The 16949-nt window shown below is 43.7% G+C and overlaps 1 protein-coding gene across 8 annotated transcripts in view; it reads left to right on the top strand.

Annotated features, from left to right (window-relative positions):
* The window catches only part of LPP (LIM domain containing preferred translocation partner in lipoma), a 334290-nt gene that overhangs the window by 56950 nt on the left and 260391 nt on the right, over positions 1 to 16949 (top strand). For 7 of the 8 annotated variants that reach the window (XM_083868545.1, XM_083868547.1, XM_083868544.1 and 4 more), the window contains one exon: positions 6060 to 6158. The exons of the other annotated variant lie outside the window; for it this stretch is intronic. The gene's annotated coding sequence lies outside the window, so the exon portion shown is untranslated. The remainder of the gene's footprint in view (positions 1 to 6059; positions 6159 to 16949) is intronic. 8 annotated transcript variants of the gene reach the window in all.

The following is a 16949-nucleotide window of genomic DNA, read 5'->3' on the forward strand; positions in this document are numbered from 1 at the left end:
TAGGAGGGTGTTTCATGATGACAAGTTCAGCATTGCATGAAGGCAAAGCCCTTTTATACATGCAAGGAAATAGCAACAATCTGCTTGCAGGTCATGCATGGCTCAGCTCTTTGAACTTCTACATTGTCAAGTGTTTGCTGTCTCTGTTCTTAGAGACTGTATTTTGCAACAAGCACTGTAAATTATCCAGCAAGGATAATAAAGGAGTTTGATGGTAGAAGAAAGAGAAATGAATGGCAAATCTGTGCTAATGGGAACATCTGTTGGGTATTCTTGTTGCTCTTTCCCTAACCATCCCCACATGCATCCAGAGATTGTTTAAAGCCAGGTGGAATAGAAACTTAATTTTTCCTCTGAGTGGACCTTAGGCTCTTGTGTATAGGTTTGGGTTAGAACTGTCAAGTGGGTTTTTTTGGCACTATTTCACATCAGTGCACTCTTGAGCATTTTGCTATAAATGCAACTTAATGGTGCTCCTTGTTTATTAGCCAGAGCTCCGCAAAAAATAGGGTCGTGGAATTGGTGAATGTTGGATTTGGGGTCCCTTAGTGGTTTGACTATCTGAATTCTTTATGGTGGTATTTATGTGGATGATACCTGCCAGTTGAGGAGACTGGCAAGCTAGTCGGATTCCATTCCTATGTCCTTAGATGGGTGTATTGCTTGCAGAGGACTCTTGGATGCTGCAGGTACCTGACCTGTGTACATGGTTTAGGACCATGAGTTTTGTGGGTGCTGAAAAGTTGCAGCCTCTCTATCTTGCCTCCATTTCTGCTGAGTTTAAATGGGTGTAAATTTCCACTGGTTGCTTTTCTAATCCAGTGAAACACTGAACTGGTGGAGAAGGAAAAAAAACCAGGTGACCAGTAAATATTTCTTTAAGATTGGAGTAGTTTTGTTTCCAGGATGTTATCATCTTGTCGAGGAAAAAAAAAAAAGGAATTTAATAAACAAAATGCACCTTCCAAGTGTAGGGGAATTCTGTGCTTCTTTCTTTCTATATATATATATATATTTATTTTTTTTTGGTACTGCCTTAAGGTGTCTTACCAGAAGTATGGGCTGTCATTATTAGAGAATCCTGTAAAACAGCTGTAATAATTGCACAATGTTCTTTATTCCTGTCAGATTTATTCATGGACTTTTTTTTTAAGACACATGAGAGACTGTCTCTGCACACATCATTGATTTTGCTAATAAAATCTTATATTTTGATGGTACATTTCATTGGAAAATCATTAACTGCTCCATAAGACTTAGAGTATCGTGGGATGGGAATGTTTCCTGTTGCCTTCATGGAGAGATTGATCTAGATGGATTTCTTTGATTTCTTAACAGCTACTGGAAAAGAATCAGATGCCTCATCTCTGCTCCAGTCTCTCTCATCAAGGCTTTTCTTCCTGCAGGGAGTTTAGAAGGTGCTTAAAACCTGTTTGAAATTATTCCAGTGCAAAACATGGGGAGAAGACACCTGTTGGACCATGGCCATCATGTTGTCCCCGGTGGTCCCTCCATGTGAGGTTCCTACTGGCAGCTGTGACCATAGGTCAGCTGCTCAGGTGGAGGGAATTGTTTCTATTCAGGCTATTCAAGGATTGGGAGCAGGTTAAATTGCCTCTGTCCAGTATCAGCCAGGACATGCTTGAAAGCCTCAGGCTGAGTGTTTGTGGTCCCTTCTAGCTGAGTTCTTCAGGAGCTTGGATCAGCAGCACGTGGTAGATCCCACTGCAAGCCCAGAGCCCATCGAAGGGCCCAGAGCAAGGTGAATCTGGGCTCTGCTCTGGTTTATTTGGCTGTTAGGGAGCTTTTCCCCTGTAAGGAAGTATTGGACTGGCAGTCAAAGAGCCATCACTGAGCCAAACTCTAGTCCTGTGTTTAGCGGCAATTAGCAGATTTGGGCATGTCCCTCGTTCAGCCAAAAACCTGGGAGATGACACAAGTCTGTATTTTATTGTATTCATTAATTTAGTGAGCATGTGTGTGTTGTATTTGAGGGAATGTTTAGTGTTCAGGTTTGTAGAGCTGAATCCGATTCTCTGTTACACGAGGCAGCCCAGTTGTCCATAGCAACCTGAAATTGATTTTCCCCCTCCACCTGCTGAAAGCTGTTCCCTCTTGAATCATCCCTTTAATTTAATATAGTGAACAGGATGTCCCTGCATGCAGAACCTTTTTTTAACAACGAGTAACCTAGGCAAAAAAAAAAAAATCTTATTTGAACAACAGCCCTGCCTCTGTCTTTATTGCCACTTGGCATTAGTCTTTGCTGTGCTGTTTCTTCATGCTTTGTTTCAGGCACTGGAGGCCATTATCAGTATTGGTTAATCACTGCCGCTGCCACAGGGGGATGTTCCCCTGCACACCTGCCCGACATGGCAGTAGGTCCCTCTTTGGAATGAAACTCTTCAGACTGCCCTGTTTTGTGCTGGAAAATCTATTTTTTTGTAGTGTGTGCACCATCAGCCCTGTGCGCTTTCTCCTGATGTGTGGTGGTGCCCACATGTGGCACTGGTCATGTCATGGCTCTGGATCTGACCTGCCTTTTCCTGTGGGTCTTTCCAGTGCAAGCAATGGTCCTGATTCAGAGGAGGCTGGTTGGAAGGTGCTGGGGAGGAATGGGAAGAGCTGCCATGCTGTTTTGTTCCTATTTGCAAAAGAAATCTATGTCTTTGTCATCTCTGTGGTGCCTGAGGACTCCAAAGGAGTGATTACCTTGTCAGAGGAGTGCAAGGAATGAGGAATTTGAGACATTTGTGCTTTTGCTATCTGGAAGAGCTCTTGACTACCTTCTGGAAGAATGGCAGAGCCTGTGTGTGGTCAGCACAGAATGCAACCTCTTTCCATGTTTGCTTGCCCCTGGATTTTGCACAGCATAGCAAGACAGCAGAGATTTTTTTTGTGTTCTTAGTTCTTGCCCTGCTTGTTGTGAAGCCACCGGAGGGGTAGGTGTTGCTGGGCTGAAGCAAGGTGTGCTGTGGTAGCAGTTGTCCCACCAGACTTGTCCCTGTTGATTGTTCCACACAAAGAGAAGCAAGCTGCTGCTTGCATCCGTGCTTGGGCCATTAATACAAATTGCACCAATCTGTGCTGTGAAATGTCTGCCTTTCCCTGGCTTGTTTTATGAAAAGTTAAAGGGAAAAGAAAAAAGCACATAAAATCAATATGGCAGAGGCTTCAGTTGCGTGTTCACCTGCTGTCACTGTGAGATGAAGCCATGTCACTTGACATGCCTCGTGTATGGCACTTGTTGAGAAGATAGTTATTTCATCTGCCTGTTTTTTTTCTTTTTCATGTCAGTCAAAAAATGGTTTGTTTCATGTGCATCATCTGAACATTGCACTGAATAAGCTACCCAAAAAAGGTTAATCTCCAATTCCATACTGCTTTTACTGTTGCATCCGACCGCTTCAAAGACAGCGATGAGTGTATCCTAATGATGACTCCCAGAAACAGAGGTAGCATAGGCATCTACTTCCTTCAGGTGCCAAAACTGAGACTTACAAGGCCTGTTTTTTCAGAAAACTTCATGTTTTGTTGCGGTGTACATGGTTATAGTACAAGTCTTGATTAAAGGTTGAACACAGAATCTCAATCCCTGCTGTCTAGTTCTTGTCTCTTCTGGACATAGTCCTTCTGTATCTTTATTCAGCCACAAAAAGCACAGCAATAAATATGTGGGAAAATTTGATATATGTGACTTTGCTCTTATCGTTCAGAAGGTTTACGGCAGAGGCATAAACAGGATCTAATCTTTCCAAGTGACGCTCAGCTGCCAAACCACAATGCTTCCTTTCTGGTCTCCTTACCATTGCCTGCCTTGCATGCTCTCCCTCTTCTGAATACTGAATGAGGGTGAGGAAGCCACTGTCCCACATGGCTGCAACCTCCTTTCCAATATGACTTGGCTTTCATACATGACTAGCATGTTGAGTGGACATTGCTCCACGTGTCAGTGAACTTTGTGTCTTGTTGTCATTTCTCCCTTCAGCAGGAGTAGTGCCTGCTCCAGAGCTGGGTATGATCTGGCTGAGTTATGCACAAGTTCCTGGACTGTTGTCTGTAACTTCTGTCAGCGGGATATTTGTAAATTTAAACGCTTCCTCCCAGAAGTATCAAAGGAACTGAGGCCACTTTTCAGCATGGACATGAAAGGCTTTCGCGCACTGGTGCAGCCAGGATTGCCATGGAGAACAAAGGCTTCTGCTAATCGCTTCTAATGCCTTTCAAGTTTATGCCTCATTTTTTCCCCTTTTTCAGATGGCCTCCCAGAGTACTGAGACTTCACTGACTGACTCACCAAATAATTAACAGGAGGGAGGACTCAATCTCTGAAACTTTTGAACACCTCTTTTAATTTTCTTGAATAAGCCAGTACTTTGGCCAGGATCCAATTTGTGTAATTACATTTGACCTAACTTAATCCCTTGGCAGTTTCAATTGCATGTGGTAGTTGTCTTGGCTCCCTGTCCTGGGCTGCCATTCAATGCTACTCCATGATTTTCAACAGCTGTTGTAATTCAGCTGTAGAAATGTGTGTATTTTCTTGGTGGAAGCATTCCTCATATCTCTATCTCTTGCTAAACATTCTTATCTCACTAGTATTTTGGGAGGTAATGTGTCTGATGCTGCAGATGATCTTGCTGAAGTCCTTGGAGCTACTTTCACCCTTAAAGATGGGCATGCATTTAGAGTCTTTTATCAGTTGTCCAACACACATTTTGAGATTACTTTGAGTTTTTCACCTTCAGGCATTTGTTGCTCAGTCTCCTCAGCTACTGTGTGCTGCTTTAGGGATGTTGTTGGTGCAGGTATTCCTCTTTAGCCTTGGAAACAGCACTTCTGCTATCCAGTCAGTGCTAAACAGGAGTGTGTCGCCTTCCTGTGCTGACAGCAGTTGGGCTGGCTGGCTGTAAGTGTTGGCCAAGAGTGTAAGTGTTGGCACTAAGAGTGCAAGTGATGAAGGAAAGCAAAAGCCCAGGGCAGCTGGGTAGGATTACAAAGGATGAAAAAAAACATCCCAGGCAGAAACTTGGAGATGGACAAAGTGGAATAGCCAAAGGTACAGTCAGATGGATGATCCATGCAAAAGACAAGACACTGAGTTCTTGCATTGGCACATCCTCAGATGTGCAACAAGCATCTTGTTTTCACAGCAGGTGACAAATTGAGTGTTTCTTGGCTTCAGGCATCGGAAAAGGCGTATTTGTTACAAAGCCACTTGATCCTTTGGGGGCAGGAGCAGCTCCTGCTGAGGAGGGACAGGAATTTAGATGAGATGGGGTGCAAAAGGTGATCTACTGCTGAAAGGTGATGTAGTTGCAAATTGTCTGCTATCATCTAACTCTGTTTTTCTGGGAGCCTCCAGAAGCAGGATGGCAAATGTATCATTGCCACTCTCCCTTGTTGCCTGTTATCTTTCATGAAATTTGGGATGTTCTTGTCGTTCAGCATGCTCCTCTGTGTTTCTGAACGCTGCTCATGTAAATCCTTTTTTTACCTTTCTACATTGTCACCAAACACCTGGGTCTATGAGAGATTTCATTTTACTAGGTAGAACATCCTGAAGATCAGGAGGTATGGAGTATGTTGTGAATACCAAAGCCATTCATCAGACCTGACTTTTACCTTCTGGAGCTCTCCCATAATTACACACATTTAAATCTGAGTAGACTGGAAATCTTGCCTCTGTTGGTGTCGGTGACGCTGTAAATAAAGTCACCAGTGGTAACATTAAAATTTGTACTTTGTCACAGAGCTTAAAGTTCTGGAGTCAGAGCCATCTGATCTGCTGGGTATTGCTTATACGTTGGTAGAACTTTCTGCAAAGTCCATGAACACCTTGTTTCCTACAACATGGATTTTTCAAACCCTTCTGGTGCTTGTCAGAGAAAACATGGCCAGCTCCGAGTGGTGGTACATGATGTAGCTACAGTCAGAGATGTTGCTTTTGAAGATCTGTTTGCATGCTAAATAATGGGGTGGGGAAAATTGCACTTCCTTTACTCCTGGACTGGACTCAGCCTGCCATCCTGAAGATAAATCTATTTTTCTTGTTTCAGAGTGCTTTGTAACTGTGTGTGCCTGAATGCATCAGCCTTTGGAAGTGACCCTCTTCCCTTGAAACAGCCTCGTGATATCCAAGTGCCTGCTCTCTTGGGGTAAGGAAAGACATACACGTACAGAGTTTGAGAATGTGCTTGAGCAGAAGCAGACTGGGCAAAGAGAGGACAAGCAGCTCTGCCTCAACTTGTAAATTTTGGAAATAGTGAACTTGGGAGAGGGAATAAGCTAAATCTGTCCACTGTAAATAAAACAAATTATAAACTTAAGTTGCAGCAAGGAAATTTAGCTGAGGTGTCAGTGAATGATCTGCATTAAGGATAGGTGAGTGCTGGACTAGATCCCCCCAGGAGGTTAGACAGTTTCCAAACCTTTCAGTCATAGAAAGGTTTAAGAACAAGTTGGAAGAGCAGTAGCAGATGTGCTTTCAGGAGAATCAGTCCTTCCATGTGGTGAAAAAACAGACTAGATGACTTCTGGAGAGTCCCACTAACCCACTGATGATTAGAAATGGGAATGTGTGAAATTCTTTTCTTAGCAACCTTATTCAAAGCTGATAAGGTGAAAGCCAAAGCGGAGTGTATCTGCAGCATGAGCTGCATGGTTTGGTGAAGAACTGATGCAGCAGTAATTGATGCCAGTGCTCAGTGTCTTTGTTACTGAATGGTGATGCTATTCTGGAGGGAAGTATGAGCTAAGGGGAAAGAAGAGGTTGAATCCTCTGTTGTTGGCATGCAGTGTAAACTTGTGGTAAAAAGAGGAAGTTGTATCAATTCTGGCTCCTTTGTAGTAAGTTTCTGGGAGTTTGTGTCTCTTCCATGGTCCATGTAAGGGATTTACTCTTACTCTCAGGGGTTTAATCTCATCTACTTTATTGTGACATGAGAACACAATGCTACAAATATAGGTATACTGAGCAAAACACTCTTTTTCCAGGGCTGATGAAGTGGAGAAGAGTTTCATTTTTCTTTTCTGGCTCTTCTGTTCATGTTCTCCATTGTGTTTCTTTGTCTTGTCTTGACAGCAAACACAGCAGGCTTTTCCTGAGTTTAAAAATGCTGGCTCACCAGCTAGGTCTTGAAATTATGTCCTGAAGATGGCTGCTACTTTAGTTCCCTTGCTTCTTCCTCCTTCATCCCTTCCCTGGAAGTTGCCAATGACAAATGGAGCCTGGGCTCAGGCAGCCTCTAAACCATCGTATGACAAGAGGCATGTACAGGTGCTTTGTCTTCCTTGGCCCAGTTAAGAAGATCAGTGAGATACTTGTCTTATCTTGTAGGACATCTACAATTCAACGCAAAGTTCTTCAACCTCTTGTTGGACTTTGGTTTCTCTAAAATTTACATTTCATCCATAATGTCAGCAAACACTGGTGTCTGCCCTGGAGTTACACCAGTGTCATATTGTTCCTTATCGTCTGCTGCTTAGCAGAGATAAGCTGTTGTTTCTCAGGGGTATGGAGACATGGAAGAAACTTGCAAATAGCTTTAAGAAATGCAGATGGTGTCAAGAAGAAAATAAGGGATGCCTTTCTGAAGTCACCTTTGTACATTTTTTTTTTCTCTTTTCTTTTTCCTCCTCTTGAGCTTTTAAATTCCTGCAACTATCTGCTTAAATCTTGAACACAAAATGCATTCGTGGAAAGATACAATTGACTGTGTTCCCCCATGATCTTTTGATCTCAATCAATCAAACAAATCTAAGACCTTGTAATTCACCTTGTTGCAAGGACGGTTAATAAGTTGAGGGGTTGTGCCAATAGTAGTGATGGTTTTCCAGCCTTGTGCTTTTTTTTTTTTTTTTTTTTTTTTTTTTTTTTTTTTTTTTTTTTTTTTTATGTTATTCTTTTTGATGGTTCTGGCCTTTTGGTCTGGTCAGGGTAAGATTATTTGCAAAGAATAGTCCATAAATATGCCTGTCAGGACTGGAGTTAACATTTGAGCACTGCTGCTTAGCAGAAGAAAGCAATATGCCAGAGTTCAATTTAAATTTCCTTGCAGGGTTGAAAATAATGACATGACTCACTTAACATGGCAGGGATGAGTCCTGCCACCTCTATGGGAGTGGCTGCTGTGTGGTCCTGTAGCACTTTGTAGCTGTGTGCCTGGTTCAGTTGTCTGCTTCTGAAATTTGGTGTCTGGCATCTCGTGCTGGGGCTTGCTTGGGGTAGAGGAGCCCTGGATGCATCTCCTGACTCTTTGAGGTGCCAGCTCAGTCATTTGGTAGCTTCCCTTGATTTAGCAACTGATTTTTTTTTTTCCCAAGTGCTGTTCTCCTTGCAATGCAGATGAGGGTTTGTGGAGCTGCTCTGAGCTCTGTCCTGCAAAGCCACCCTGTTCCCATCCTTGACCTCAGTGCAAGCCATTGTGGGTTGCAAGCATGGCTAAAGAGAGACATGAGTGTCCTGTGGTGTTTTGAGTTATGTCCTGTGGGTTACCTGCTGTGATCTCTGAACCCTTTGGGAATCACAGATTTCAATGGAAAGCCAGTTGGGTTTTCCCTGATGTGACTATTCATTAAAACAGTTCCTAGATATCTCCCACCTAATGTTTGCCTCCATGGAAGCATGCATCATCCAGTGGTAAGAATCTTGCTTTACTATCAGGAAATACCATGGTGGTTATTGATGTTTCTGCTGTCCAGTCAGCAGAATTGACTTCTGTGGGTGAGAGCAGCATGAGGAGTGAAGCTGGAAACCACCAGCTGCTATTTAGGCATTAACCTGCAGCTACATTAACCTTGAAAGCTACACAGTCCATTGTGTACAAATGGTCTCTTTAGAGCCTGATCATGAATGTAAGTATAGTTTTTCTGAAGCATGTGGTTCTTCTGAGTTTATTTTTTCTTCCTTCTGTAGATGAGAAAGTCAAGGTGCTGAAGACCATTTGAATTTTTATTCACAGGAAGCTCATGGTAGTGGATCCCTGAGGCTGGGTCTGAGACCCATGGGTTTGGCCAAAAAATCCCCCTAGAGAAAGCCTAATTGTGGTGAAAAAAACTATGCCACCAATTGAGAAAGCAGACTGGGACTAGGTGGTGAAATAAAGGTGCAAAAAGCAATGCAGCATGTGGAAAGTCACAGAGCACCTCCATGCCAGACCCCTGTGACAGCTCAGCAGCTCTTGGTCCAAATCAGCAGTGCTGTAACTTGCAGTGAAGCAGATGGGTCTGGTTCCCTGTCAGCACCAGCAGAAAAGTTTTAGAGTAAGAGAAATAAATTTATCTTTAGGCCCATCTTAAAATCCAGAAGTCATTTCTCCAGCACCTGTAAATAACTGAACCCTTTGCTGGATTTACCTGCCTTGCACATAAAAGGAGAGGATATGGGGCTAATAGCTAAGAGGGTGGCAGAGCAGAGCCTTTGTTGTGTGGTGGCATGCTCTCACAAGACTGGCGGCCGTGCTGAGAGCTGGGGACAGCTGTCCCCATCCCCACAGACAGCTGCCATCCTCCAGGTGGCAAAGGAAAAGCCCTCCAGTGTGCAGGAGTTTTGTATGTCCCAGAAGGCAGCACTCTCTTTTCTCATTCCAAAAGGGACTGGCAATTAGCAGCAGGGGTAATAGCCACCTGGAATTAAATTCTATGGAGGCATGAGAAATAGTAGGGTATATTTGGAAATATCTGTTGCATATATATATTCCTCTTAAGAGAAACATGTTGGAGGTGCCATATCCATAAATACTAATAAGGCTGTTTGATTCCAATTTTCAGGTAAGATTAACATTTTATTGAGTATTATATCTGTCACATTCAATGCTTTAGTGTACCATCCTCTCAGGCTTATTAGCATAATTGCAGTGCTTAAGCAACAATAAAAAATTCAACAGTAAAATAGCGGTTAGCACAGGCAATTTGTTATCAAAAGCTTTTACTTAAGGACAGCTTTTGAGCATATTTATTATCCAGTTAGGACTATACATTATTTTTATTTAGAAAAACAAGAGGGAAGCAATGTAGGAATATTTTTTCTCTTTTAGTGTCTAAATCAGAAGGCCTGAGAATTGGTCACCACCTTTTTCCTCTTTCTTAAAAGCACCCAGCAAATTCACTTGGAGTGGGGAGGCAAGATAACAAAACAGACTAAGGTCTGGAGCAGGGCTGTGACATTAATAACTCAGCAGAACAATTCTGTTAAGTTCTGATGCTGGATGTAGTGCCCTTTTAAAATTGCCTCATTGCATCCTGGACTCTGAAGATACTGTCCTTTGTCCGTGGCTGATGTCACTGTCACTGGGGCAGTGCAAGGGGAGGGGTGGCCCAGGCTCACACCCCAGAGGTGGCAGCAGCCCAGGATGCAATGCAGCTGTTGGGGTGATGTTCTTACAGGTGAGGGGAGGGACTGGACAGGACCTGCAGGAAAACAGACTTTGAAATCAGTGTTGGTTGTCTCTGAGGCTGGAGCAGAGGAGCATGGCCTGTGTCTGTGACAATGCTGTACGCTCCTCCTCCTTTCTTTTCTCAGTTTGAGGACTCTTAGGGGGAACAGTCCTTTTGTTGAAAAGCTGTAATGTAGGTGTGAATTAACGCATTTATGTGCCAGCACTTGCTCTTGCACATGCAAAGTTTCTGTTGCCAGGATGGCAAGATTTTGTGTGAGTTTTTAAATTTTCAGCATATTTCCTGTGTGTACTTAAAATACAAAGTTGAACTTCATAAATGAAGAAGTAAATGAGTTTTAAACAACATAAGAAGTCCTAAGACTAGGAGGTCCATCAAGAAAAGCACATGGAATTGGCGAGAGGAAGAACTCTGTGTCTGCTGTGATTGCTTGTGATTCCTTTGCTGGTAGAGGCTTTTTACAGACCTTCTTTTTGCTTGTGTTTGCTCTTCCAACATCCTTCAGCCTTTGCTTCAGTTGTTCTTGTTCCCCTGATCCGTGCTCACCTTCAGCATCCTCCCTGTCACTGCAACGTTGGTGCCTCTCCTCTCACGTGTTTTCCTTATTTTTCCTTGTCCTGGGAGACCTCCTTTGCCTTGTGCTGCTTTTTCAGAGGTCACTCTTGCATCTTCTTGATGGATGACTTAACTGTGAGCCTGTTGCTCTGTCATTTTGGGGGTACCCAAAGCCCGAGGTGAGGATCTGCCACAGCCCTGGTGATGCCTTGATTGGGATCACAGTCTGGATAAGCCAGATGAGTAAAGTTGTCTGGTGTTTTTGCTCCCATTTTGACTTGTGTCTAAGCTCACTGTGAGGAGAAGTGAAGGCAGCCCTGCTGCCCCAGGGAAGAAGCTTGTGTTCATAGTGAAACAGGATGTGTAAGCAGGTTGTAGGAATTGGGAAGGGAGCACATGGAGACAGGTGAAACTAAACTGGGCACACATTAGAGAAGTGATGTGCTTGTGGGGTCCTCTTCACAAACACCCTCTTCTGCGAATGTGTGAAATTTGAAAGGAGCTGCTTGTTTCAGATCCCTTTTTTTTGAAAGGGGTAAAAAACCCAATGTTATTCAGAGATAAATTTCAGATTCTGGGGTAGTTGTGGGTCTTTTGTTGGTACACAGCTCACTCTCATGAAACTGCCCAGCACTGCATGGTGTTTAGACTTTCTGTCAACAGAGAACTTGGTGATGCTCCTGAGACTATGAATACACAGAAACTGACTGTGGAGAGCTAAACTTTGTGGGAACTTTGCTCTTGGTTGAAATTTGACTGTGATTTGAATTGCAGTTGAAATATATGCTCTCTGCCTCCATGATCACCTCGAGGAATGGGGGGGTCATTGCTGCTGACTTAGGAACAAGCAGGTTCCTGCACAGCTCCCCAGTGTTGCTCCTTCTGGCTCAGCTCTTCTGGCTTTAGTAGCCCACAAGGCATCTGAGCATCTCCTGCCTGCATTTGGCCTTGTAGCTGGGCAATGCTGAGTATCTTCTGCTACAGCCAGGGAAGCACCCTTCTAGCTCCTCTGCACAGACAGAGGGTCCCACATCCATGGAAGGAGCTGAAGGACCAGGGAAGTTTTTTTCTTGGAGTGTTGACATGGCTGAGGGCATGTCCATGTGGCTTCTACCTGAGATCTATGATCATCCAACATTTTAGGCAGAAAGGGTCATGCAGGTCTTTTGTGCAGCTCCTGGCTCAAAGCACGGTTGGCTTTAAGTTGGGATGAGGTTGCTCAGAGCTTGTCAAGACAGCGGTGGCCTGCTGTGGCCTTGATGATAGTGCATGCCCTGGTAACAAAAAGACAGGTTATGGAGGGCTCTGTGGGCTGTACTCTGGTGTCAGGGTAGTGGAGCAATGACTTTTCTGTGGGAGGATCTGTGTGAAGGGTTGAGACAGTCTGAGCATTGACACTGTGATTCCTGCATTAAATTCCCTTTGTGAGGTGGGGATCACCATGGCCAGCTCTGCTGGGATCTGGCTACCACCGTAGCTGCTGGTGACACTGCACAGCTCTCCTCAGTGTGGATGGGGAGGGATGCTGGGAGAAAAGGGTCTGTGACTGGAGACCATGCCGCATGTGAACATGTCCTCCCCAAGGAGGAAAGTGCCTACACGCTTCTTGTGAGGAAAAATATGGCTGAAAGAATTTAGCAGTGATAAATGTCATAAAAAATACTTATGCTGGAATTTGTAAAGCCTGGAACATCTGTTCTCAACAGTGCTTTGATCACATTGTGAGGCTTTTAAAATGATACTTCCATGAATTAAGTGAGATCCTTATGGCTGCAGGATTCCTTTCAGTGCCCTTTTTTTCATGGAGCAAAAAGGCAAATTTCACAGGGAACATTACATGACTTGAAACACATATTTTAATGGTTAGTATCAACCAAACAATGTTTTATTAGGTGCTAGAAAAATGTTCCAGTTCCATACCCCAGGAAGCAAAGTACTCCCATTTACTTTTTTAGCTTATGGGAGCTGTACTTTAAAAAAAAAAAACAAAACAAAACAGGAATTCATTGCTTGTATGTTACTGTATTCAAAACCAAACCAAACATGGTGAAATGAGCTTAAACATTTTGAAGTTGTTGTCAGAAAAGGTCCTTTTTGGGTTTTGTTTCCAGGCAGAGCTGCAGACGAGGCAAAGGATCTGTCTGAGGGACCCACAGCAAAGAATGGCAAGACACTGAAGATTTACTTTCCTCAGTGCACTGCCTTGGATTGAGCAGCTTTTGGTCATTCACTTTTCTTTGAGGACTTGTGCTTTTTCCATCCCTGGTTGTTTTAGCAGGCTTCTGCCTCCTGCCCTTCCAGGGACTGCATTTTTGGGGCTGAAATGTTGTGATGCCAAATAACTTTGGTGATCTAAGGAGTGTGGAGAGCCTTCATGGCAGTTCTTTGCAGTGTCACACCTGGCAGGAGGATTTCTGCTTCTCTGCCTTCCTGCTACATGTAGGGAAAAGAATATCTCCTGGGCTGTTTGCAGAAACAGTCTGTAGGATGTGAGGGGCAGCAGGAAAAGAGGGAGAAACTGAAGAGGAGATACGGAACAAAGGGTGGGTCTCCTCCTGTGCTACATTTGTGAGTTCATACTTGAGAAATCCTTTCCTGCTGCTGCAGCCAGCAAGTCTGGCAGCTCCCAGTGGGATGCTGGGCAAGGCTTCTTGCTCCCATCTCCCCTTCCCTCCCTGGGATGAATGAATGGACCTGTGTGTGACCCCATGGCTCTACCCAGCAATCAGAAGCCTTGGAAACTTAATTGTTTCTTCATTTAAAGACTGTCCAAATTGTGAAAGGAGGAAAAGTCACGGTCATAAATAGCAGAGAAGGAATATGGGTGGGCTTTCTAGTAAGGTTCTGGATGTTAGGGGTTAATTTACAAAAACTAAATCGTTAATTCCTCCAGCACCCAACAGGTGAACAGGCGGCTTATTGCTGTGACATATCCATTTATAGCAGTTTTCCTTTGCTAACACCTGTGACTCAGTTCTGTTACATACTTATGCTGTCTGTTAATTATTTACCAGTGATTTACAAGTACAGAGTGCAAATAAAATGCTTTTATGCCGGAGACTGCATTGTACACACAGGATTCCTGGGAATTAGGGCACTGTAACTACCATGTACAATCCGTGGAGTTCTGATGGAGGAATCCTTGTATGTACCTGATGAAGAGGCAGCCCCTTGGCCCTCCAGAACTGGCACTCAGAGGGGCTGTGGTGTTAGTAAAGGGCTCACTACACACAGGGCTGTGGTATATGAGGGCATCTGTGTCCTTTGCTTCCTTGCAGATTGATTTTTGCCATTTTAAATTACCTTCTTCCCCCTTGACAAAGGCTCATTCTAATTCATAAGTGATGGCAGCAGCAAACTGTTTTTAAAAAAAAACCCACAGCATGATGGGCTTTTTTTCAAAGAATAAAATAGTATAAAAGTTTAGTGGCAGATAGAGTTCTGACTCAGCTCGTAACTTATGATCCTATGCTATTTCTGTAACGTTTTTAGCTTATGACCAAATTTTTCTAATATTAGGACATTGCCTTAGAAAGTGTGTCAGTCCCTGGCTGCCAGAAATTGTCACTGTACAGAATATATACACTTTCAAGCAAGTGTGCAGGAAAAGGCCAGTAAGTTGTCTGTTGTGATTTTAAATTGCTGAAAGTTTTTTTTTTTTTCCCCTTGTCTGTTTGTTTTTGGTTGTTTCTGTTGATTTGCTTAGCAAACAGAGTTGTGCAGAACAACATTAGCTGCTTTTTATTTCTCACGCAGTCAGGCACTGAGCTCCCATCCCCAGCTGTGCCTCGTGCAACTGGAGTTGCTTTGCTGGTAGATTTTTCAGCCAGTGCAAAATGCTGTCAGTCAGTTTAAGCTGTTTTAACTGTATGGATTTTATGGAAGTTGAGGATCTGGTCATACAGCTTGTGGTTTTAGTGAGGAAGAAGTTTGGGAGATGGTTGTGCCATTCTAGGCAGGCAAGAAAGTACATGCAAAGTTTCTCTAACCTCAGGGAAAGTGTGTGTGAAGAAATAAGCATCTGTGTTGCAGAGAATGTGATTACTGAGGAAATCCCAAAGTTTATGAGTAGGATTTTTTATAGGTTCAGGTCTGCTGTGGTTTCAGACACTTAAGGACACTTAAAATAATGAAGCTGCAGACAGTCCAGCCATACATGCATGACACACAGCAGCAAAGCCATCCTTGTGTTTAGCATTGCTGATCAGTTTGCTAATGCAACATCTGCTCTGGGATTTTGCATTTAATTTTTGTCTGGATAATAAAGAGGAATGCAGGGCTAATGATCTGTGTCCTATTTCCCTTCAAAGTGCTTTATTTACTCTTTGTGGCTGCTTTTTTATGTTTCTTTGCAGCAGCTTTAAAATGTCACTGACCTGAAGAAATTGACAATGGATGCCTAAAAAAGTCCAAAAGAAAAGCAAGGAAGGATGTAGCTTTCTAGCTTTTCATGTGAGCACCTTGTAATCAGACTCCCTTTGATTAAGTAACCAGCGAAGCCTATTCATGTGTACTCCAATTAAAATTTAATGAAGCAAGAGGATGTATTCGTATATGTTGACTAATGCAGGAGGAATAGATTCCTGTAACTCTGCTCTGCAAGCCCTTTCCTTTGCCATCAGGGCTGGATTTACTAGAAAGCTCCTCAGCAGCTGTGGACCTCTCCTGGCATGAGCAATCTTATGATTTGTGCTCTTGTGCTCACAGCTAGAGGTGATGATGTCCTGAATGTGGAAGAGCACAGCTCTTTTGTAGGGCACAGCCTTATCAATGAAGTTCAGCTTGGCTGATTGCAAGAGGTGAGGCAGGGCTTCTGCTCTAATGTGCTCCATTGGAAAAGATCAGGGAATTGCTGGGTATGTGTGCTGTAGCTGTCCTGGTGTCAGCTGGATGAGTGGAGCAACACATACCTAGAAGGGAAGCCCTGTGGGCCCTGATTTTTAAGTAGGAAACTGATGTTTGAGAGGAGTCTGTATGACAGCTAAGCTAGTGTCAGAAAACAGCCAGGCTTTGAGTGCCTCTGCCTTTGCCATGGATTTATTGGGGAGTTGCTTTGGTACCTGTGTTCCCAAAATGCCTGCTTTGCAGAGCATTTTGTTTCTAACATGACAAGGAATGACAATGAAACGACCTGCCAGGAGGGGTGCAGAGAGTTGCTTGATTTGACACTGTCTCCGTCTCTTCCCACGTGTTTCTACCTCTGGGACAGCTGCAGAGCTCCTGCATCACCTCGTACTCAGGATGAGGATTGGAGAAATGGTAAAAAGATCTCACCTGCCCATTACACAGTGCCCTGTGACTTCAACTTTGTGCAGGGACTGATATCCCTCCTCTGGAGTGGAATGTGGCAGTGGGGTGATGCTGCACAGCTATGTTAAATTCCATTTTTGGACAAGCAGTGAAAGATTCTGCTGTATCCACTCACAGCAATGGGCTGGGCGACAGAACGGAAATGCCATGGTGGAATTTGCCTTTGCTGCTGACCCTTGCATGACATGTGAGAGCTCCTCATCACCAGACTTTTGTTTTGCCTTACCCAGAATACAAAGCAGTGTTTCATTGGCATGGCTGGCTGTTTTCCTTCTGTCTTGACTCAGTGGCAGAAGTGCAGCAAGCTTTCCAGAGACAGACTGAGTTTTCCAGTTATCATCTGTTTCAACCCCAGTTCCATCCTGCCAAGGCTCTCACTTGTGCTGTTGCAGTGAAGTGCTCAAGAAGCCTTCAAAGGGAGATGCAGCTCTGGAGCTGAGATCTTGGCCTTCATGTTTGGCCTGGAAAGCTGCTCTTGGAACAGTAAGCATGAGATTTCTCTTGCAACCTTCTTTGTGTGCCTTTCTGAAGAAATAGCTGGAAGGAGAAGACCTGTCAGTTGAACTCTAAAAGAGAAACCTATTGGCTCTGAATACACTGGGGACATTATTTAAGGTCAGTTGATCTGTGAGAAGGCACAACTTATCTAATGCAGCCTAAGGTTAGTTATGCAACAGACAGGCTGT

Source organism: Zosterops lateralis (genome assembly GCF_965231275.1).
Source record: "Zosterops lateralis genome assembly, chromosome: 10".
Taxonomy (NCBI): domain Eukaryota; kingdom Metazoa; phylum Chordata; class Aves; order Passeriformes; family Zosteropidae; genus Zosterops; species Zosterops lateralis.